The following is a 25,025-nucleotide window of genomic DNA, read 5'->3' on the forward strand; positions in this document are numbered from 1 at the left end:
ATATTTTTCCTCCTATATATTGATTTGTTTAGGATATATTTTGCCATATAAAAGTATTTTTAAAATTTCTCTGTTTCCTGTTATGGATTTTAAAGTCTCTTAAGTTTATTTAGGATATCTTCCCAAGTTTTATACTGAACATTCATTAATTAATTCATTTAAAAATATTTAAATTTAATTTAATTAAAAAACTGAAGTATAATTGATATTAATTTCAGGTGTACAATGTAATGATTCAGTATCTGTGTATACTGTGAAATGATTACCACAATAAATCTAGTTAACATTCATCACTATACATAGTTACAAAAATTTTTTCAATGAGAACCTTTAAGATCCTTTCTTTAGCATCTTTCAAATATATAATACAGCATTATTAACTATAATCACCATCAGTTCAGTTCAGTTCAGTCGCTCAGTCATGTCCAACTCTTTGCGACCCCATGAATTGCAGCACGCCAGGCCTCCCTGTCCATCACCAACTCCCAGAGTTCACCCAGACTCACATCCATCGAGTCAGTGATGCCATCCAGCCATCTCAACCTCTTTTGTCCCCTTCTCCTCCTGCCCCCAATCCCTCCCAGCATCAGAGTCTTTTCCAATGAGTCAACTCTTCACATGAGGTGGCCAAAGTACTGGAGTTTCAGCTTTAGCATCATTCCTTCCAAAGAAATCCCAGGGCTGATCTTCAGAATGGACTGGTTGGATCTCCTTGCAGTCCAAGGGACTCTCAAGAGTCTTCTCCAACACCACACTTCAAAAGCATCAATTCTTTGGTGCTCAGCCTTCTTCACAGTCCAACTCTCACACCCATACATGACCACAGGAAAAACCATAGCCTTGACTAGACAAACCTTTGTTGGCAAAGTAATGTCTCTGCTTTTTAATATGCTATCTAGGTTGGTCATAACTTTCCTTCCAAGGAGTAAGCATTTTAATTTCATGGCTGCAGTCACCATCTGCACTGATTTTGGAGCCCCCCAAAATAAAGTCTGACACTGTTTCCACTGTTTCTCCATCTATTTCCCATAAAGTGATGGGACCGGATGCTGTGATCTTCATTTTCTGAATGTTGAGCTTTAAGCCAACTTTTTCACTCTCCTCTTTCACTTTCATCAAGAGGCTTTTTAGTTCCTCTTCACTTTCTGCCATAAGGGTGGTGTCATCTGCATATCTGAGGTTATTGATATTTCTCCTGGCAATCTTGATTCCAGCTTGTGCTTCTTCCAGCCCAGGGTTTCTCATGATGTACTCTACATATAAGTTAAATAAGCAGGGTGACAATATACAGCCTTGACGTACTCCTTTTCTTATTTGGAACCAGTCTGTTGTTCCATGTCCAGTTCTAATTGTTGCTTCCTGACCTGCATACAAATTTCTCAAGAGGCAGGTCAGGTGGTCTGGTATTCCCATCTCTTTCAGAATTTTCCACAGTTTATTATGATCCACACAATCAAAGGCTTTGGCATAGTCAATAAAGCAGAAATAGATGTTTTTCTGAAACTCTCCTGCTTTTTCCATGATCCAGCAGATGTTGGCAATTTGATCTCTGGTTCCTCTGCCTTTTCTAAAACCAGCTTGAACATCAGGAAGTTCACGGTTCACATATTGCTGAAGCCTGACTTGGAGAATTTTGAGCATTATTTTACTAGTGTGTGAGATGAGTGCAATTGTGCGGTAGTTTGAGCATTCTTTGGCATTGCCTTTCTTTGGGATTGGAATGAAAACTGACCTTTTCCAGTCTTGTGCCCACTGCTGAGTTTTCCGAATTTGCTGGCATATTGAGTGCAGCACTTTCACAGCATCATCTTTCAGGATTTGAAATACTCAACTGGAATTCCATCACCTCCACTAGCTTTGTTCGTAGTGATGCTTTCTAAGGCCCACTTGACTTCACATTCCAGGATGTCTGGCTCTAGGTCAGTGATCACACCATCGTGATTATCTGGGTCGTGAAGATCTTTTTTGTACAGTTCTTCTGTGTATTCTTGCCACCTCTTCTTAATATCTTCTGCTTCTGTTAGGTCCATACCATTTCTGTCCTTTATCACCATACTGTACATTATATCACTAGGACTTATTTATTTTATAACTGTCAGTTTGTCCTTTTTGACCACCTTCACCCATTGCACCCACCCTGTGCATCTGGCAACCACTAATTTGTTGTCTGTATCTATAAGTTTGTTAGATTCCACATATGTGAGATCATTTTTTCTTAATATAGACATTTATCACAATAAACCTCCCTCTTAGCATTGCTTTTGCTGTATTTCATAAGTTTTTTTTAAAATATGATTTTATTTTTTTATTTATGTTTGTTGCTGCGTGAGCGAGTGGGGGATACTGTCCAGTCACAGCATTTTGGCTTCTGATTGTGATGGCTTCGCCTGTTGTGGAGCATGGGCTCTAGGCATGGCGGCTTCAGTAGTTTCAGTAGTTGTGGTGCAGGGGCTTTAGTTGGTCTGCAGCATGTGGGATCTTGCCAGACCGAGGACTGAACCCTAATCTCCTGTATTGGCACATCGATTCTTTACTACTGAGCTACCAGGGAACCCCACCTCATAAGTTTTGATATGTTGTGTTTTCGTGTTCAGTTGTTTCAAGATATTTTTGAATTTTCCCTTGATTTCATCTTTGATCCATTGGTTTCCAGAAAAGTGTTGTTTAATTTCCACATATTTAACCATTGTGGTTGGAAAAGATACTTCATATAATTTTAGTCTTTTAAAATTTGCTTACCCTTGATTTGGATCTAGTATCTGATCTATCCTGGAGAATGTGAGCCTGGGTATTAGCTGAAGTGGATGTTTTGGAGGCAGCTTGTAGTTGTGTGTGTGTGTTTTTAAACGTTTTCAGCCATTCTGGGCCCTTTGATTGGATAATTTAATCCACTTACATTTAAAGTAATTCTTGATAAGTAAAAACTTACTATTACCATCTTGTTCATTGTTTTCTGGTTGTTTCATTGTTCCTTTGTTCTTTTCTTCCTCTCTTTCTATCTTCTTTTGTGAACTGATGATTTTCCATTGGGGTATACTTTGATTCCCTTTTCTTTATCTTGTGTGTATGTGTCTACTATAGTTTTTTGTTTGTTTTGTAGTTACCCTGTGGCTTACTTGAAATATCTTACAGATAAAACAGTTTATTTTAAGCTGATAACTTTGATCATATTAAAAAACTCTACTCTTTTTCCTCTCCCCTTAATTTATTTTTGTTGCCATAATTGACATCTTTTTAATATTCTGTACCATAAACAAATTATTGTAGCTATATTTATTCTTAACACCTTTGTTTTATAACCCTTACACTAGAGTTAAATGGTTATCACACCATCATATTACAGTATTAGATTATTCTGAATCTGACTATATACTTATCTTTACCAGTGTATCATGTATTTTCATATGGTTTCATGTTATTAGTTAGCTGCCTTTCATTTCAGCTTGAAGAACTCCTTTCAGCATTTCTTGTAAGGCACATCTAATAGTAGGCGATGAACTCCCTCAGCTTTTGTTTGTTTGGGTAAGTCTTTATCTCATCTTCATTTCTGAAGGTCAGCTTTGTAGGGTCAAGTTTTCATAGTTGGCATTTTTTCTTTTAGCTCTTTGAATATATCCTCCCATTCTTTCCTGGCATACAATGCTTCTGCTACAATATCTGCTGATAGCCTTATGAGAGTTGTCTTATATAAGATAAATTTTTTTTTCTTGCTGCTTCTTTGATTTTATACAGTTTTATTATAATTTGTCTTGAAGAAGATTGTCTTGCATTGAAAATTTGAGGTAACCTAGAGGCTTCATGGACTTGGATGTCCAAACCCCTCTCCAGGTTTGGGAAATTCTCACCATTCTTTCTTCATTTTTTATAAAAGGTATTTATTTATCTTTGGCTGTGCTGGGTCTTAGTTGCTGTGTGGGCTTTTCTCTAGTTGTAGCGAGTGGAGGCTACTCTCTACGTGCAGTTTGTGGGCTTCTCATTGCAGTGGCTTCTCTAGTTGTGGAGCACAGGCTCCAGGTGCATGGGCTTCAGTAGTTGCAGGACATGGGATGAATAATTGCAGCTTGTGGGCTCTAGAGTGCGGGCTCACTATTTTCTTTCTTTTTACATCTCTTTATCAGATATTTTTAAATGATCTGTCTTGCTCCTTCTACTGTCTTTCTGTAGCATTTCAAATTTTCTGGTTCTACAGCAGCAAGCTACTCTTGTTTGTTCTCAGTGGCCATTAGGCATCTAAACTATGGTGGTTCCTGGACAGTTTCAAGTCAAGTGGGACAGATACTAATTCCTTGAGCAGCCCTCCAGAACCCAGAAGGGCTGGATTCACGCCCTTTCTCCCTCCTTCCTAAAGGAGCTAGCTGCCTTTTTGCTAGCAGCGAAGTTGCTTATTCTTCATGACTCCCAGGCATCCAAACTATGCCAGTTCTATCAGTTCTCTGAGTAGGGCCATATATAGAAACTAGTCCCTCATGAAGTTCTCCAAGGAGCTGAAGCATTGGACGCACGCTCTACTCTTCTCCTTCCCCTTGATGATGGGAGAGTGAACCAGGGTGTTTTTTCCTGGTGCTGAGCTATGCCAATTTCTGGGAGGGGCTGATGTGAGTAAAGTAAAATTACTCTTCTTATTTGTTCCAATACAGCTGTTTAAGTTTTAAACTCATTTGGGTACTCCAACTTCTTAACTTGATTATGGAATTCTTGTAAGGGTATTTCATTACACATATCATTACTAATTAGTATTTTTGTGGGTGAATTAGGGCTGGGACTTTCTATTCTGACAGCAAGGGGAAAGTGTCTTTTAATTTCATGGCTGCAGTCACTATCCACAGTGATTTTGGAGCCCAAGAAAATAAAATGGGCTTCTCTGGTGGCTCAGACAGTAAAGAATATGCCTGCAATGCAGGAGACTGAGTCGATCCCTGGGTCAGAAAGATCCTTTGGAGAAGGGAATGTCTATCTCCTCCAGTATTCTTGCCTGGAGAATTATGTGGACAGAGGAGCTTGGTGGGCTTTAGTTCATGGAGTTGCAAAGAGTCAGATGTGACTAATAGCAACATTCAGATCAGATCAGATTAGATCAGTCGCTCAGTCATGTCCAACTCTTTGAGACCCCATGAATCGCAGCACGCCAGGCCTCCCTGTCCATCACCAACTCCCGGAGTTCACTCAGACTCACGTCCATCAAGTTAGTGATGCCATCCAGCCATCTCATCCTCTGTCATCCCCTTCTCCTCTTGCCCCCAATCCCTCCCAGCATCAGTCTTTTCCAATGAGTCAACTCTTCGCATGAGGTGGCCAAAGTACTGGATAGCAACATTACAAGATATTAAATATGGTCCCCTGTGCTATACAGAGGTCCTTGTTGTTTATCTGTTTTATATATGGTAGTATATATCTATTAACTCCAAATTCCTAATTTATCCCTGCCTTTCCCCTTTGGTAACCATAAGTTTGTATTCTGTGTGAGAATGTTTTTGTTTTGTGAATAAGTTAATTTGTATCATTTTTTTAGATTCCACATACAAGTGATATCATATGATGTTTGTCTTTTTCTATCTGACTTACTTTACGAAGTATGACAAATTCTAGGTCCATTCATGTTGCTGAAAATGGCATTATTTTATTATTTTTCTTGGCTGAGTAAGTAACATTCCACTGCATATATTTATACCACCTTTTCTTTATCCAGTAATTTGTTGATAAACACTTAAGTTGTTGATGAACACTCAAACTGCTGCAGAAATGCAGTCATCTCACACACTAACAAAGTAATGCTTAAAATTCTCCAAGCCAGGCTTCAACAATACGTGAACTGTGAACTTCCAGATGTTCAAGTTGGATTTACAAAAGAGAGAGGAAGCAGAGATCAAATTGTCAACATCCATTGGATCATTGAAAAATCAAGAGAGTTCCAGAAAAACATCTACTTCTGCTTTATTGACTAAACCAAAGCTTTTGACTGTGTGGATCACAACCAACTGTGGAAAATTCTTAAAGAGATGGGAATAGCAGACCACCTGACCTGCCTTCCCAGAAATCTATATGCAGGTCAAGAAGCAACAGTTAGAACTGAACAGGGAACAACAGACTGGTTCCAAATTGGGAAAGGTGTACGTCAAAGGCTGTATATTGTCACCCTGCTTTTTTAACTTATATGCAAAGTGGTGGTGGTGGTGGTGGCTGGTTTAGTTGCTAAGTCATGTCCAACTCTTGCGACCCCATGGACTGTAGCCTGTCAGACTCCTCTGTCCATGGGATTCTCCAGGAAAGAATACTGGAGTGGATTGCCATTTCCTTCTCCAGGGGATCTTCCTGACCCAGGAATTGAACCCAGGTCTCCTGCATTGCAGGCAGATTCTTTACCAACTGAGCTATGAGTCAGCATGCATTATGTGGAACAGCAAGCATTATATGCAGAGTACATCATGAGAAACACTGGGCTGGATGAAGCACAAGCTGGAGTCAAGATTGCTGGGAGAAATACCAATAACCTCAGATATGCAGATGGCACCACCCTTATGGCAGAAAGTGAGGAAGAACTAAAGAGCCTCTTGATGAAAGTGAAAGAGGAGAGTGAAAAAGTTGGCTTAAAGCTCAACATTCAGAAAACTAAGATCATGGCATCTGGTCCCATCACTTCATGGGGAAATAGATGGGGAAACAGTGGAAGCAGTGAGAGACTTTATTTTGGGGGCTCCAAAATCACTGCAGATGGTGATTGCAGCCATGAAATTAAAAGACACTTACTCCTTGGAAGGAAAGTTATGACCAGCCTAGTTCAGTTCAGTTCAGTTGCTCAGTCGTGTCTGACTCTTTGTGACCCCATGAATTGCAGCATTCCAGGCTTCCCTGTCCATCACCAACTCCTGGAGTTCACTCAAACTCATGTCCACTGACCAACCTAGACAGCATATTAAAAAGCAGAGACATTATTTTGCCAACAAAGGTCCATCTAGTCAAGGCTATGGTTTTTCCAGTGGTCATGTATGGATGTGAGAGTTGGACTGTGAAGAAAGCTGAGCGCCGAAGAATTGATGCTTTTGAAGTGTGGTGTTGGAGAAGACTCTTGAGAGTCCCTTGGACTGCAAGGAGATCCAACCAGTCAGTTCTAAAGGAACTATGTCCTGAATATTCATTGGAAGGACTGATGCTGAACCTGAAACTCCCAATACTTTGGCCACCTGATGTGAAGAGCTGACTCATTTGAAAAGACCCTGATGCTGGGAAAGATTGAGGACAGGAGGAGAAGGGGACGACAGAGGATGAGATGGTTGGATGGCATCACTGACTCGAAGGACATGAGTTTGGGTAGGCTCTGGAAATTGGTGTTGGACAGGGAAGTCTGGCGTGCTGCAGCTCATGGGGTCGCAAAGAGCTGGACATGACTGAGCAACTGAACTGAACTGAAGAAGATTCTTGAGAGTCCCTTGGACTGCAAGGAGATCCAAGCAGTCAATCCTAAAGGAAATCAACCCTGAATGTTTGATGCCGAAGCTGCAGTTCCAATACTTGGGCCACCTGATGCAAAGAGCTGACTCATTGGAAAAGACCCTGATGCTGGGAAAGATTGAAGGCAAAAGGAGAAGGGGGCAGCAAAGGATGAGTTGGTTGGATGGCATCACTGACTCAATGGACATGAGTTTGAGCAAACTCCAGGAGATAGTGGAGGGCAGAAGAACCTGATGTGCTGCAATCCACGGGATTGCAAAAAGTTGGACATGACTTAGGGACTAAGCAACAACAACATTAGTTGCTGTATAACACAACAACAATGACAATGGTAACTGTGTTTAGATAAACTAAACCTCTATATTGTTTACCTTTATGGCTACACCAATTTACATTCCCACCAACATTGTAGGAAGGTTCCCTTTTATCCACACTCTCTGCAGCATTTAGTATTTGTAGACTTTTTGATGATGGTTATTCTGCCTGGTGTGAGGTGATGCTTCTTTGTAATTTTGATTTGCATTTCCCTAATAATTAGCAATATTGAGTATCTTTTTGTGTGCCTTTGGCCATCTGTATGCCTTCTTTGGATAAATGTCTATTTAGGTCTTCTGTCCATTTGTTAATTGAGTTGTTAGTTATTTTTTGATATTGAGCTATATAAGCTGTTCTTATATTTTAGAAATTAAGCCCTTGTCAGTCACATTGTTTGCAAATATTTTATCCCTTTCCATAGCTTGTCTTTTTGTTTTATTGATGGTTTCCTTTCTGTGCAAAAGCTTGTAAGTTTGATTAGGTCTCATTTATTTATTTTTGTTTTTATTTCTTTTGCCTTGGAAGACTGATCTAAGAAAGTGTTGCTATGATTTATGTTCAAGAATGTTTTGCTTATGTTCTCTTCTAGAAGTTTTATGGTGGTGTGTCATATTTAAGTTGTTAAACCATTTTGAATTTATTTTTGTGTATGATATGAGCGAGTGTTTTAACTTGATTGATTACATGTAACTGTCCAGCTTTCCCAACACCACTTCCCAAAGAGGCTGTCTTTTCTCCATTGTATATTCTTGCCTCCTTTGTTAAAGATTTTTTGCCCATACGTGTGTGGGTTTATTTCTGGGCTCTCTATTCTGTTCCATTAATCCATATATTGTGCCAATACCATGCTATTTTGATTACTGTAGCTTTATAGTATTGTCTGAAGTTTGGAAGGGTTAAGCTTCCAGTTTTGTTCTTTTTCCTGGGATTGCTGTAGCAATTCCAGATCTTTAGTGGTTCCATATAAATTTTAGGATTGTTTGTTCTAGTTCTGTGAAAAACATCATGGGTAATTTAATAGGCAGAGTATTAAATCTGTAGATTGCTTTGGGTGGGATGGCCATTTGGACAATATTAATTCTTCCAATCGAAGAACATGTAATATGAACATGTAATATCTTTCCATTTATTTGAATCATCTTCAGTTTTCACTGTCAATGTTTTATAGCTCCCATTAAGTGAGTAAGTCTTTCATCTCCTTTGTCAGGTTTATTTCTAGGTATTTTTTTTTTAATTTGATTTTAAGCAGAATTTTAAAAAACTTTCTCCTTCTGATATTTCATGGTTAGTATAAAAAAATGCACTAGATTTCTGTATGTTAATCTTGTATCCTATACCTTGCTGAATTCGTTTATCAGTTCTAATAGTTTTCATGTGGATTCTTTAGGGTTTTCTTTATAGAGTATCATGTCATCTGCATATAATGACAATTTTACCTTCCAATTTGGATTTTTTTTTCTTTGTCTTGTCTGATTGCTGTAGCTGGGACTTCCAATACTATGTTGAATAGAAGTGGTCAGAGTGGGCATTCTTGTTTTGCTCCAGATTTTAGCAGGAAGGCTTCTAACTTTTCACCTTTGAATATTATGTTGGCTGTGGTGCATTATATTTATTGATTTTTCAGATGTTAAATCAACCTTGCATTCTTGGAATAACTCCAGCTTGGTGATAGTGAATAATTTCTTTACTGAGTATGGTTCTCTAGTATGATGGTGAGAATGTATGTTTTTATACTTATGAGAGATATTGGTCTCTAGTTTTTTTCTTGTGATGTCTTTGGTTTTGGTATCAGGGTAATATTGCCCTCAACATGAAGTGTTTACTTCTCTTCTATTTTTGAAAGAGTTTGTACAGAACAGGTGTTAAATCTTACTTAAGTGTTTGGTAGAATTCATTCATAGTAACTTTTGGCCCTATTTGTTTGTTTTCGTTTTGTGTGTATTTCCATCATTATGTATTCAATTTCTTTACTTTTTATAGATCCATTCAGGTTTTCTATTTCTTTTTGACTCAGGTTTTGTATTTGTATTTTATATAAATTTGTCTGTTTTATATAAGCTATTTATTTATTGGCATACAATTGTTCATGGTATTCTCTTATAAACCTTTTTATTTCTGTGAGATCAATAATAATGCCCCTTATTTCATTTCTGGTTTTAAGTAATTTTAGTCTTCTGTTTTTTTTCTCTTGGTCAACCTAGCTAAAGTTTTGCCAGTTTTGTTGATAATTTCAAAGAACCAACTTTTGGCTTTATTGTCTTACTCTGTTGTTTTACCATTCTTAGTTTCATTTATTTCTGCTCTAATGCTAATTATTTTGTTTCTTCTGCTTGCTTTTGGAGAAGGCAATGGCACCCCACTCCAGTGCTCTTGCCTGGAAAATCCCATGGACAGAGGAGCCTGGTAGGCTGCAGTCCATGGGGTTACTAGGAGTTGGACACGACTGAGCGACTTCACTTTCACTTTTCACTTTCATGCATTGGAGAAGGAAATGGCACCCCACTCCAGTGTTCTTGCTTGGAGAATCCCAGGGACGGGGGAGCCTGGTGGGCTACCGTCTCTGGGGTGGCACAGAGTCGGACACGACTGAAGCGACTTAGCAGCAGCAGCTGCTTGCTTTAGATTTGATTTGCTTTTCTTTTTACTGTGTCTTAAAGTAGAAGATTAGGTTATTGAAATGAGGTATTTTTTCTTTTTAAATGTCAACATTTATAGCTGTATGTTTCTCTATAAGCATTGTTTTAGTTGCATCCCATAAGTTTTCATATGTTGTGTTTCCATTTTTGGTCATTTAAGAGTATTTTCCGGAGAAGGCAATGGTACCCCACTCCAGTACTCTTGCCTGGAAAACTCCATGGACGGAGGAGCCTGGTAGGCTGCAGTCCATGGGGTCGCTAGGAGTCTGACACGACTGAGCAACTTCACTTTCACGTTTCACTTTCATGCATTGGAGAAGGAAATGGCAACCCACTCCAGTGTTCTTGCCTGGAGAATCCCAGGGACGGGGGAGCCTGGTGGGCTGCCATCTCTGGGGTCACACAGAGTCGGACATGACTGAAGCGACTTAGCAGCAGCAGCAGCAAGAGTATTTTCTGATTTTCCTTGTTCTTTCTTCTTTGACCCATTGGTTATTTTAGCATATGTTATCTAATTTTCATATATTTGTGAATTACTCAAACTTCCTTTTGTTATGATTTCTTGTTTCATATCATTGTGGTCAGAGAATATTCTTTGTATGGCATCAATTTTTAAAAATTTATTGAAGCTTGTTTTATGACGTGTTGAGAAGGGAAGTCTCATGTGCACAGTCTTTCAACCCTCATTCAGCTACATAAAAATGGGTCTTGGAAAGGGAACCCACGTACACTGTTTGTGGAAATGTAAGTTGGTGGCTACTATGGAAAACAGCATGATATATTCTCAAAAAACTAAAAACACAACTACCATGTGACCCAGCAATTTCAGTTCTGGATATATATTTTAAAAAAATGAAAACATGAATTCAAAAAGATACACATACCCCAGTGTTCATAGCAGCATGTGTGTGTGCTTAATTAGTTGGTCGTGTCTGACTCTGTGACCCAGTGGACTGTACCCTGCCAGGCTCCTCAGTTCATGGGATTCTCCAGGCAAGAATATTGGAGTGGGTAGCCATTCCCTTCTTCAGGGAATTTTCCCGACCCAGGGGTAGAACCCGGGTCTCCTGCATTGCAGGCAGATTCTTTATTGTCTGAGTCACCAGGGAAGCCCTCATGGTAGCATATTATTTACAGTTGCCAATAGAAGCAACCTAAGTGTCCATCAACAGATGAATGGATAAAGAAGATGAAGCCATAAAAAAGAATGAACTTTTGCCATTTGTAACAACATGGATGGACCTTGAGTGTATTATACTAAGTAAAACAAATCAGATAGGGAAAGACAAATACTATATGATATTACTTATTTATGGAATCTAAAAAATAAAACCAGCTAATGAATGTAACAAAGAAGAAATATATCTATAGATATAGAAAACAAATTAGTAGTTACCAGTGGGGAGAGGGAAATGGGGAAGGATAAGAACAGGGGAGGGAATCAAACATAGTAGTCTGTAGAGGTACAAACTATTATATATAAAATAAAAAAGCTACAAGGATATATTGCACATCACAAGGAAAATAGCCAGTATTTTATAATAACTGCGAACCAGTATGGTGTACATATGTAACTTATTTTAAAAAAGAAGGTATTGTCAAATGTAGTCAATAAAGTTTGAGAAACATTTGTGCTATAAAGTAATAAAATTGTTTTAAAGTGGGATTGTTATGGCTACACAGTTTGTACATTTTCAAAAATGAGTTGTTTATTTAAATATGTGAACTTACAACAAAAAATTATACCTAAGAAAATAGAATGGGTCTTGATAAGGAATGGAACATTTCCTTATCAAGAGATGAAGAGTCCATACAGCCTTTGCTAGGTATATATACAATGCAGGGCTACATTTCCCTGTTTCAGGCTCAACGGATGCTCTGCTTGGAGCATGCTCATCATGTGGCACCTATCCAACTCCAATTAAAAAGTTCTTTTTATTTTTATTGAAGTATAGTTGATTTATAATATTGCAACATTTTCAGGTATATAGCAAGGTGATTCAGATATATATGCATGCATGTGTGAGACCCTAGGGACTGTAGCTTCCATAAGCCTCTTATCCTTATCCATCAGAGGACAGACAGACTGAAAACCACAATCACAGAAAACTAAGCAAACTGATCACATGGACCACAGCCTTGTCTAACTCAGTGAAACTATTAGCCATGCCATGTAGGGCCACCAAAGACGATGGGTCATGGTGGAAAGCTCTGACAAAATGTGGCCCACTAGAGAAGGGAATGGCAAACCACTTCAGTATTCTTGCCTTGAGAACCTCATGAACAGTATGAAAAGGCAAAAAGATATGACACTGAAAGATGAACCCTCCAGGTTGGTAGGTGCCCAATATGCTACTGGGGAAGAGTGGAGAGATAATTCCAGAAAGAATGAAGAGATGGAGCCAATGCAAAAACAACACCCAGTTGTGGATGAGACTGGGGATGGAAGTAAAGTCTGATCCTGTAAGGTACAATATTGCATAGGAACCTGGAATGTTAGGTCCGTGAATCAAGGTAAATTGGAAGTGATCAAACAGGAAATGGCAAGAGTGAACACTGACATTTTAGGAAAGAAGAAAAGGAAAGATATACCCATATGAATGCAGAGTTCCAAAGAATAGCAAGGAGAGATAAGAAAGCCTTCCTCAGTAATTAATGCAAAGAAATAGAGGAAAACAGTAGAATAGGAAAGACTTTAGAGATCTCTTCAAGAAAATTAGAGATACCAAGGGAACATTTCATGCAAAGGTGGGCTCAATAAAGGACAGAAATGGTATGGACTTAACAGAAACAGAAGATATTAAGAAGAGGTGGCAAGAATACACAGAAGAACTGTACAAAAAAGATATTCACAACCCAGATAACCACGATGGTGTGATCACTCACCTAGAGCTAGACATCCTGGAATGTGAAGTCAATTGGGCCTTAGGAAGTATCACTACGAACAAAGCTAGTGGAGGTGATGGAATTCCAGTTGAGCTATTTCAAATCCTGAAAGATGATGCTGTGAAAGTGCTGCACTCAATATGCCAGCAAATTTGGAAAACTCAGCAGTGGCCACAGGACTGGAAAAGGTCAGTTTTCATTCCTATCCCAAAGAAAGGCAATGCCAAAGAATGCTCAAACTACTGCACAATTGCACTCATCTCACACACTAGTAAAATAATGCTCAAAATTCTCCAAGTCAGGCTTCAGCAATACATGAACTGTGAACTTCCAGATGTTCAAGCTGGATTTAGAAAAGGCAGAGGAACCAGAGATCAAATTGCCAACATTTGCTGGATCATTGAAAAAGCAAGAGACTTCCAGAAAAACATCTATTTCTGCTTTATTGACTATGCCAAAGCCTTTGACTGTGTGGATCACAATAAACTGGAAAATTCTTCAAGAGGTGGAAATACCAGACCACCTGACCTACCTCTTGAGAAACCTGTATGTAGGTCAGGAAGCAACAGTTAGAACTGGACATGGAACAACAGACTGGTTCCAAATAGGAAAATGAGTATATCAAGGCTGTATAGTGTCACCCTGCTTATTTAACTTATATGCAGAGTACATCATGAGAAACCCTGGGCTGGAGGAAGCACAAGCTGAATCAAGATTGCCAGAAGAAATATCAATAACCTCAGATATGCAGATGACACCACCCTTATGGCAGAAAGTGAAGAGGAACTAAAAAGCCTCTTGATGAAAGTGAAAGAGGAGAGTGAAAAAGTTGGCTTAAAGCTCAACATTCAGAAAACAAAGATAATGGCATCCGGTCCCATCACTTCATGGGAAATAGATGGGGAAACAGTGGAAACAGTGTCAGACTTTATTTTTGGGGGGCTCCAAAATCACTGCAGATGGCGATTGCAGCCATGAAATTAAAAGATGCTTACTCCTTGGAAGGAAAGTTATGGCCAACCTAGACAGCATATTAAAAAGCAGAGACATTACTTTATCAACAAAGGTCTGTCTAGTCAAGGCTATGGTTTTTCTAGTAGTCATGTATGGATGTGAGAGTTGGATTATAAAGAAAGCTGAGCACCGAAGAATTGATGCTCTTGAACTTTAGTGTTGGAGAAGACTCTTGAGAGTCCTTTGGACTGCAAGGAGGTCCAACCAATCCATCCTAAAAGAGATCAGTCCTGGGTGTTCATTGGAAGGACTGCTGATGAAGCTGAAACTCCAATACTTTGGCCACCTGATGTGAAGAACTGACTCATTTGAGAAGACCCTGATGTTGGGAAAGACTGAAGGCAGGAGGAGAAGGGGAAGACAGAGGATGAGATGGTTAGATGGCATCACCGACTCAATGGACATGAGTTTGGGTAAACTCCGGGAGTTGGTGATGGATAGGGTGGCCTGGTGTGCTGTTGTTCATGGGGTCGCAAAGAGTCAGACATGAGTGAATGACTGAACTGAACTGAACTGAACTGAACTAAATTGGACTGAAATGGGCGAATTTAACTCAGATGACCATTATATCTACTACTGTGGGCAAGGATCCCTTAGAAGAAATGGAATAACCCTCATAGTCAACAAAAGAGTCGGAAATGTATTACTTGGGTGCAGTCTCAAAAATGACAGAATGATCCCTGCTTGTTTCCAAGGAAAACCATTCAATATCACAGTAATCCAAGTCTATGCCACAACCAGTAATGCTGAAGAAGCTGAAGTTGAAGGTTCTGTGAAGACCTACAAGATGTTCTGGAACTAGCACACAAAAAAGATGTCCTCTTCATCTGCAATGAAGGGACTGAAATGCAAGAGTAGGAAGTCAAGAGATACCTGAAGTAACAGGCAAATTTGGCCTTGGTGTACAAAATGAAGCAGGGCAAAGGCTAACAGTTTTTCCAAGAGAATGCACTGGTTATAGCAAACACCCTGTTCCAACAACTCAAGAGAAGACTCTCCACATGGACATCACCAGATGGTCAATACTGAAATCAGATTGATTATATTCTTTGCAGCTGAAGATGAAGAAGCTCTATACAGTCAGCAAAAACAAGGCCAGGAGATGACTGTGGCATAGATCATGAACTCCTTATTTCAGTAATTCAGACTTAAATTGAAGAAAGTAGGGAAAACCCTTAGACCATTCAGGTATGACGTAACTCAAATCCCTTACGATTATATAATGGGAGTGACAAATAGATTCCAGGGATTAGATGTGATAGACAGCGTGCCTGAAGAACTATGGATGGAGGTTCATGACATTGTAAAGGAAGCAGTGATCGAGACCATCCCCAAGAAAAAGAAATGCAAAAAGGCAAAATGGCTGTCTGGGGAGGCCTTACAAATAACTGAGAAAAGAAGAGAAGTGAAAGGCAAAGGAGAAAAAGAAAGATATACCCATTTGAATGCAGATTTACAAAGAATAGCATGGAGAGATAAGAAAGCCTTCCTCAGTGATCAATGCAAAAAATAGAGGAAAACAATAGAATGGGAAAGACTAGAGATCCCTTCAAGAAAATTAGAGATACCAAGGGAAAATTTCATGCAAAGATGGGCTCAATAAAGGAAGAAATGGTATAGACCTAACAAAAGTAGAAGATATTAAGAAGAGGTGCCAAGAATACATAGAAGAACTATACAAAAAAGATCTTTATGACCCAGATAACCACGATGGTGTGATCACTCACCTAGAGCCAGACATCCTGGAATGTGGAAGTCAAGTGGGCCTTAAGAAGTATCACTATGAACAAAGCTAGTGGAGGTGATGGAATTCCAATTGAGCTATTTCAAATTCTAAAAGATGATGCTGTGAAAGTGCTGCACTCAACATGCCAGCAAATTTGGAAAATTCAGCAGTGGCCACAGGACTGGAAAAGGTCAGTTTTCATTCCAATCCCAAAGAAAGGCAATGCACAATTGCACTCATCTCACATGCTAGCAAAGTACTGCTCAAAATTCTCCAAGGCAGGCTTCAACAGTACGTGAACCATGAACTTCTAGATGTTCAAGCTGGATTTAGCAAAGGCAGAGGAACCAGAGATCAGATTGCCAACATCCACTGGATCATCAAAAAAGCAAGAGAGTTCCAGAAAAACATCTATTTCTTCTTTATTGACTACACCAGAGCCTTAGACTGTGTGGATCACAATAAACTGTGGAAAATTCTTAAAGAAATGGGAATACCAGACCACCTTACCTGTCTCCTGAGAAATCTGTCTGCAGGTCAAGAAGCAACAGTTAGAAGTGGGCATGGAACAACAGACTAGTTCCAAATTGGGAAAGAAGTACGTCAAGGCTGTATATTGTCACCCTGTTTATTTAACTTACATGCAGAGAACATCATGTGAAATGCTGGGCTGGATGAAGCACAAGCTGGAACAAGATTGCCAGGAGAAATATCAATAACCTCAGATATGCAGATGACACTATCCTTATGGCAGAAAGTGAAGAAGAACTGAAGAGCCTCTTGATGAAAGTGAAAGAGGAGAGTGAAAAAGTTGGCTTAAAACTCGAATTCGGAAAACTAAGATCATGGCATCCAGTCCCATCACTTCATGGCAAATAGATGGGGAAACAATGGAAAGAGTGAGAGAATTTTTTTGTGGGGGGGCTCCAAAATCACTGCAGATGGTGACTGCAGCCATGAAAGTAAAAGATGCTTGCTCCTTGGAAGAAAAGCTATGACCATCTTAGCATATTAAAAAGCAGAGACATTACCCTGCCAACAAAGGTCTGTCTAGTCTAAGCTATGGTTTTTCCAGTAGTCATGTATGGATGTGAGTGTTGGACTTTAAAGAAAGCTGAACGCTGAAGAATTGATGCTTTTGAACTGTGGTGTTGGAGAAGGCTCTTAGGATCCCTTGGACTGCAAGGAGATCCAACTAGGCCATCCTAAAGAAATCAGTCCTGAATATTCATTGGAAGGACTGATGCTGAAGCTGAATACTTTGGCCACCTGAATACTTTGGCCACCTGATGCAAAGAGCGGACTCATTGGAAAAGATCCTGATGCTGGGAAAGATTGAATCCAGGAGGAGAAGGGGACAACAGAGGATGAGATGGTTGGATGGCATCACCGACTCAATAGACATGAGTTCGAGCAAGCTCCGTGAGTTTGTGATGAACAGGGAAGCCTGGTGTTCTGCAGTCCATGGGGTTGCAGAGAGTCAGACTCAACTGAGCAACTGAACTGAACTAGAATCTAGCCTGCTAGGCTCCTCTGTCCATGGAGATTCTCCAGGCACGAATACTGGAGTCAGTTGGCGTGCCCTCCTCCAGAGGATCTTCCTGACCCAGAGATCGAATCCGCATCTCTTTTGTCTTCTGCATTGACAGGCGTATTCTTTACCACTAGCACCATCTGGGAAGCCCACATAATGTGTATGTATGTGTGTGTGTATATATATACATATAATTTTTCAGATTAGTTTTCATTATAGACAATTGTTTCCTGTGTAAAAATTGTTACAGTAAATCCTTGTTGTTTATCAATTTTATTTTATTTATTATTATTTTTTTCCACACTGTGGCTTGTGGAATCATAGTTCCCCAACCAGGGATCAAACTCAGGTCCTTGGCAGTGAAAGCACAGAGTCCCAACCATAGGACTACCAGGGAATTCCATGTTTTACATATAGTAGGACTGCCCTGATAGCTCAGACAGTAAAAAATCCCCCTGTGATGTAGGAGACATGAGTTCAATCCCTGGGTCAGGAAGATCCCCTGGAGAAGAGAATGGCAATCCATTTCAGTATCCCTGCCTGGAGAATTCCATGGACAGAGGAGCCTGGTGGGCTCTAGGCATGTGGGCTTCATTGCTTGCAGCATGAGGGTTCAGTAGTTGCAGTATGCAGGCTCTAGGGCACTGCAGGCTTCAGTAGTCATAGCACACAGGCTCAGTAGTTGCAGCTCATGGGCTTTAGAGTGAAGGCTCAGTAGTTGTGGTGCTGGGGCATGTGGAATTTTCCCAGACCAGGAATCAAACCCTTGTCCCCTGCATTGACAGGTGGATTCTTTTCCACTGTGCCTGTTGTATCTATTTTTAATGGGGAAGGAAAAAAGTCTTTCTACCATGGCACAAGAGGGGTGCATATAGGCAAACTGCTCTGCAATTGCCTCTTGTCTGCCATTTTACTTTTGGTTTCTTTATGTCTTAATTCTTCTTTGTTTTTATATTCCTCCTTTACCAATATTTTTATTAAGTGAATATTTTCAAATGTACCATTTTAATTCCTTTAATGGGTTTTAAACTGTATTTTTGAGTTATTTTCTCAGTGGTTTCTCTAGAGTTTATTATATACATTATAATATCAATATCTCCTTCAGATTTATATTAACTTAAATCTATTAAGGTATAAAGATATTACTCCTATATAACTCTTTTTCTTTCTTCTTCTTTGTTCTATTATTATATGTATTACATCTTGTAGTGGGTTGAATTGTGGCCTCCAAAAAGGTATGTCCACTTCCTAACCCTTGGAACCTGTGAATGTGACCTATTGGGGAAAAAAAGGACTTTGAAGATGTAATTAAGTTAAGGATCTTGGGATGAGGAGTTTATCCTGAATTTCCCAGGTGGGCACTAATTCCAAAGAGAAGTGTTTTTTTATAAGAGAGAGAATAAGGGAGGACACAGACACAGAGGGAAGGCCATGTGAAGATAGAAGCATAGTGGAGTCATGAACACAGCCATCAAAAGCTGTATGCGGCAAGAAATGAAATCTCTGCTAGAGCTTCCAGAAGGGGTGCAGCCTCGCCAACACCTTAAGTTTGAATTTCTCCCCTCCAAAACTATGAGAAAAACTGTTTTAAGCCACCTAATGTGTGGTAACTTTTTTGCAGCAGCTACAGGAAAGCAATACACATCTCTGTATATTACAAGCCCAACAGTAAGTACATTGTTAACAATTATTACATTATATAATTTTATGTCTTTTAAAGATGTTGAGGGAAAAAGGAAAGCAATTATATATTTATAGTGTTTCTCATTTCCCATTTCTGGTTCTGTTAATTTATTGCCCTGCATTGGAATTTCCTTATCCATTACAGCTGTTCTTCCATCTACCTCCTTTGTACTATAATTGGCAATTTTGTTTCATTTCTATATATTATAAGCCCAGAAATATGTTTATATATATTGTTACATACAATTGGTTTTTTAAAAGAAGAAAGGAGAAGCTTCTGGGCCTACCTCAGAAGGAGTACTATTCGTCTCTCCCTGCCAGAGCCAAGGAGATTTTTCTTGGATGTTCACTTTGAGAACCTAGTGGGATTCCTGAAAGTAAAGTCCATAAAAGTAGGCATGCTCCCCCTTCACCTCAACTGTGACCTCCATGAGTTTCTGACTCTTAAGATAGTCCACAACTCAGCCTCCAGCAATTTGTCAAAATTTCCATTAGGGTGTTCCTACCAGGCTGTGCCTCTAGAGGCTTCTGCTCCATGGAAACAGATCTTGGTTGACTCTCTGCATTTGCTTATTTCTCCAGATTTTGGTGACTTCCCTGGTGGCTCAGATAGTAAAGCATCTGCCTACAATGCAGGAGACCCAGGTTTGATCCCTAAGATCCTCTGGAGAAGGAAATGGCACCCCACTCCAGTACTCTTGCCTGGAATATCCCATGGACAGAGGAGCCTGGTAGGCTACAGTCTATGGGGTCACAAAGAGTTGGACACAATTGAGTGACTTCATTTTCACTTTTTTCTTTCCAGATTTTATAGTAGAGGTTTTCCCTGTAAACTCAGTTCTCTGATGGGTTCAGGAAAAGTCGTGTATCCAGCTTTTCTTGTTATTACAAGAAAAAAAGTGATAAATTCTAAGCTCTTTACGTGTTGGAGGTGAAACTGGAAGTTTGTTCTTTCTACGTACTTTTCTCAGCCTTCTCAAGTGTTTCTTATTGTTCTTGACTATGTATTAATACCAAGCAGAGCTTGTTCACTTTTTTACTATTTCCAATGTGGCTCTAATTTCTGCTATTATATTCTATTATTTCTGATTTTATATTTCTCTTCCACTTATTTCATGAGTTGTATCAGCTCATTTTTCATGGTCTTCTGTGGCATTTTCATTTTTTTTTTGAAATTCTGTATCCCTGAGTTCTTAATCCTCTGAGACTCTTTAAAATTGTTTCATGCATCTTTTAACTAGAGACCTTTAGAGATCTGTGTGTTATTATCTGTTATGTTTCATATTTCTTATTCCTTCTTGTAATATTTATATAGGTCCTGCATTGGCTCTTTTTTGATTAGTATTTATCTTTGAGAGGAGTTCCTTTAGGACCAGCTATCTTCAGGTGGAAATGTAGATGTATGGGCCAGTAGTGCTCTGGACTAAAGTGAGCATTTCCTGTTTACCATTTGTTAGAGGGGTTTGTGTATACCTTAGCTTTTACATATCTCCCAATAATGAGAACTGGCAGCTGCAGAGCAATTTGTCCTCCACAGTTTTCTCTTAATTTTAGCACATACTTAGGTTCACTCTTGAAATAATTGTGCATCTGCTCACTAGTGCATTCACTCCTGCTTTTTCTCCTATTTTGTGCTGACAAATAGGATTATGGAAAAGCCCTGCCTGATTTAACTTAGGCACTTAGATATTTTTGTTTCAAATAAGGGATCTTTTGTTTTACATCTCACTGTGAAGTACTACTTTGGAAAACTCTAATCTACCAGCTCTTCCCAAGATGGCAAGAATACTCTCTCAGCATTTTCTGGCATCTTGGTCCAATTTTCTTAGCACTTGGTAACTTCTCTTCATATATACTATTGTTGAAGTTCAAATGCTTAAAGGAGTTTAATCAAAGACACAATTTTACTTTTTGTTGGCTATTCTTCTGTTGTTTTTGGTAGGTTTTATGGAGAAGAAATCCATTTTCATTTATCCATAATTGATTGAAATCCCTCTTTTTGTCTAGTTATTGCAGATATGTAGGAAAACTATGTTTTATAACTTAGTCATCTCATTGAGCTCTCTTTCAGTTCTATTTATTTTTCTTTAATTCTCTGGGACTTTATGAATAGAAAATTTTATTACCTAAAAATTTATCATCTATTAGTGACAGTATATTTTATCCTCCTCTCTAACATACACACATATGCACACACACTTCCTTATCTTGTGTTGTCTAGAATTTCCAAGTCAGTATTGAATAATAGCTATTACATGCTGTTATGCTTATGATTTTTCATGGCAATAATTCTGATATTTTTATTGTTTAAAATAAAGATGGCTATTTTGGGGGGTGATAGCTGTGAAATTTTTATCAAAATTAAAAAAATATATAAATAATTATGATCTGGAAATACTTTGTTTTGAAACTATAATATAATGTGAGATTTATGTAGATTCTTTTTTGGTGAATGTTGATAGTGCCTTTGTCAGATCTTTATTTTAGGTTAGGCACTCCTATAAAAATGATGTCAGATAGGGTGATTAGTAGTGGTTGCAAGCCTTCCTTTTCAGCCACATGTGATGAAATTTTTTTCATCAGCTCAAAGGAAGATCTGGTGTGACTGCTTACCAAATATGTAGGAATATGAAATTTGATATGTAAAATATGTGATTGAACCAGACTGGCTAGCTCTTAATACAATGACATTCAGCCAATTTGACTTTAAAAAATTAAATGTAAAAGTCTAGGATTTTTTGATCTGTGGCTTAATAACATCTAGGAAAAAACCACGTATGAATTTTAGCTTTAAATCCATCATAAAAAAGTTATGTGATGTGGCTGTTAAAGAACCAGATGCAAGTTTAGACCCTTACTTGATATGGAGTATTTAGAATGAAAAGGCAAGATCTCATCTTCTTGGATATTATGACCAATCTGGAGCATGACTTTAAGTTCTGAGGACTATACTTTGAAGATGAAATAGAGTAAGATTTTATAAAGAGGTAATTCTAGAAAAATTAGCATAGTTATAAAAAGGAGTAAGAAAACACAGCATAGAGTTAATTAGAGTGAAGATTCATGAAAAAAATGTCTGAGACACTTTATATAATATTATGTTATGGAGAAAAACTTTGTACAAACTTGAGAAGTTCTATAGTAATGTGCTATTGGTAAAGTGTTCAGGTTAAAAAAGAAACAATGATTGACATAGGCTGTTGTGTACTGAGAGTAGTTGAGCCATTTAGTTTATGTGCCTGGAGCTTAGCTAGATATTTCAGAGACAAAATTGAGTGATACAGATCTCTACCCTCAAACAATTCACACTCTGTTAGGCTTGATTTGAAACCTTCATGAAGCAATATTATGGGATGAAAATTGCTTTAATGTGATTGTGATGTCCAGTTTTTTAATTTACTTCCCATAAGTACAGAATATACTCCCAAAAGAATAATCTTAATTACTAAGAAAATCTTAAGTACAATAACATTTTACTGACAAACTCTGGTGGATATTCAGATCATTCTCTTGTTTGGCTTCAGGATCTCTAACATGAACTCATGCATTATGACTAGCAATCTCTTGAATTTACAGATTACAGCCAAGTTTGGTGGGAGAGCTTTATAGTAATAGTCTTTGCAATAGAACCCAAGCAGAAATCAGAACAATGTTTTTGCACAGAGTCCTCTTAAAGTTGTACTTGGACCTAATTAAAAGCTTGAAAATACTTGAATTAGGAGACACTATAGAAAATCCCACGAACTGGCAAAATGAAATATTAGAAAGGAAGGGTTCTGCTATAGAGAAGTTAATTCATGATTTTAACATGGCAACCCACTCCAGTACTCTTGCCTTGGAAAATCCCATGGGTGGAGGAGCTTGGTAGGCTGCAGTCCATGGGGTCACTAAGAGTTGGACACTATTGAGCGACTTCACTTTCACTTTTCACTTTCATGCACTGGAGAAGGAAATGGCAACCCACTCCAGTGTTCTTGCCTGGAGAATCCCAGGGACAGCGGCGCCTGGTGGGCTGCCATCTATGAGGTCGCACAGAGTCAGACACGACTGAAGTGACTTAGCAGCAGCAGCAGCAGTAATATTATACACAGGAAAAAAGTTTTTAGACTTTCTCATCTTCAGGATATCCAAATATTTAGATATATAAATATTACTTTCCCACAAAACAGTTTATATCAATAAATATTGAGTGCGTGCTGTTGCTTCAGTTGTGTCTGAATCTTTGTGACGCTATGGACTGTAGCCTGTTAGGCTTCTCTGTCCGAGATTCTCCAGGCAAGATTACTGGAATGGATTGCCATGCCCTCCTCCAGGGGATCTTCCCGACCCCAGGGATTGAACCTGTGTCTCCTGCAGCTCCTGCATTGCAGGTGGATTCTTTACCACTGAGCCACCAAGGAAACCCAAGGGCAGGGGTGATATATATTATTTTTCATTTTATAGTCCTTGATAGCAGAGGAGTAACTTTTGACATGCCACATTTCAATGATTACTTTATGATAGGCTTTGAAGCAGAATTATTTTAAAAACTGAAGTATAATAGAAGTATTTATGCTTTGTTATAATATACATTAAATAAATAGGCAGCTCATAAATAAAATAAATAGGTAGCTCAATGGTAAAAGAATCTACCTGCTACTGCAGGGGAGGCAGTTTCAATCCCTGGGTTGGCAAGATTCCCCTGGAGAAGGAAATGGTAATCCATTCAATATTCTTGACTTGGAAATCCTATGGAGAGAAGACCCTGGTAGGTTATAGTCCATGGGGTCCCAAAGAGTCTGACACCACTTAGTGACTAAAACAACAAGAGGCAGCCTGCCCTACTTCCTTGGAAGAAATAAGGGGTGGGTTTGTGATGGACAGAGGAGGTGATTGGTGTTTAGTGGCATAGTGAAGTTACCAATCCCACTTAGTCTTAAAACCAGAAAGCTGGAGGTGCCTGTTTATCCCTGCCTGCCCCACCTACATTTTAAGTGACAGTTAAAAAAATTATTAGAGAAATATTCAGGCATACAGTAAAGTTGAGAGAATTGTGTAATTAACGCCATGTATCCAGTACTCAGCTTCAGTAATTAGCCATATGTTTAGGCAGTTTTCTGACCAGTAAATATAATGCCCTGAGAGCTTCACTTCTTTATCTGTATTCAACTTTTGTCTTTCAAATTTTGGTTCTTGGGGCTTTGGATACTGAAATTGTATCAAAAGAAGGATTTGAGTGAGGAATTTAGTGTTTAGTGTTTAAGCCTTTTCAGCTCTCCACCCTCTCAGGAGAAGCCACTGGTTGTAGGGTGCTATTGTAGGTGGAATTTGGAAGTATTGTGGCCAAGAGCTGTTTTTCATAGAACAGATCACTGTCCCAATTTCCGTGCCGAAGACCGGCTAAAAACAAAGCTGGGGAACCGACGGGCATCAGGTCTGCTCTTACACCAATTCAGTGCTGTTTTCTGAATAAGACCATATTTAAAGAACAGTTTCCTGGTCACGCTCTGGGGAGTATCTCAGTATTTCCCCCTTCATTTTGTACGTCCAGGTCCAGTTTGGGGGTGAGCTGTCAATCTTTCTGAGTTTCTGATGCTTGATATTGACTAGCTTCTAACCACTTTCCTCGCCCAGAGCTTGCCGAGCACTCCCCTTAGGGGCTCCTGGGGAAAACAGAAAAGCTGCTGATTTGGTAAAAAGAGGGAACGTTGAGCCGGAATTGCGCTCGCCTAGTTTTGTGCCTTGAAAAGCGAGATGCCGGGGAATGATCCCCATATGCCCCTCACTGGTTCTCGCTATAGAAATC

At 39.0% G+C, this 25,025-nt stretch overlaps 1 protein-coding gene across 5 annotated transcripts in view; it reads left to right on the forward strand.

Moving 5' to 3' along the window:
- LOC102266009 (protocadherin alpha-C2) overlaps positions 1–25,025 on the forward strand; it is a 209,522-nt gene that overhangs the window by 89,038 nt on the left and 95,459 nt on the right. The window lies entirely within an intron of this gene.

Source organism: Bos mutus, chromosome 7 (assembly GCF_027580195.1).
Source record: "Bos mutus isolate GX-2022 chromosome 7, NWIPB_WYAK_1.1, whole genome shotgun sequence".
In the NCBI taxonomy this organism is placed as follows: Eukaryota; Metazoa; Chordata; class Mammalia; order Artiodactyla; family Bovidae; genus Bos; species Bos mutus.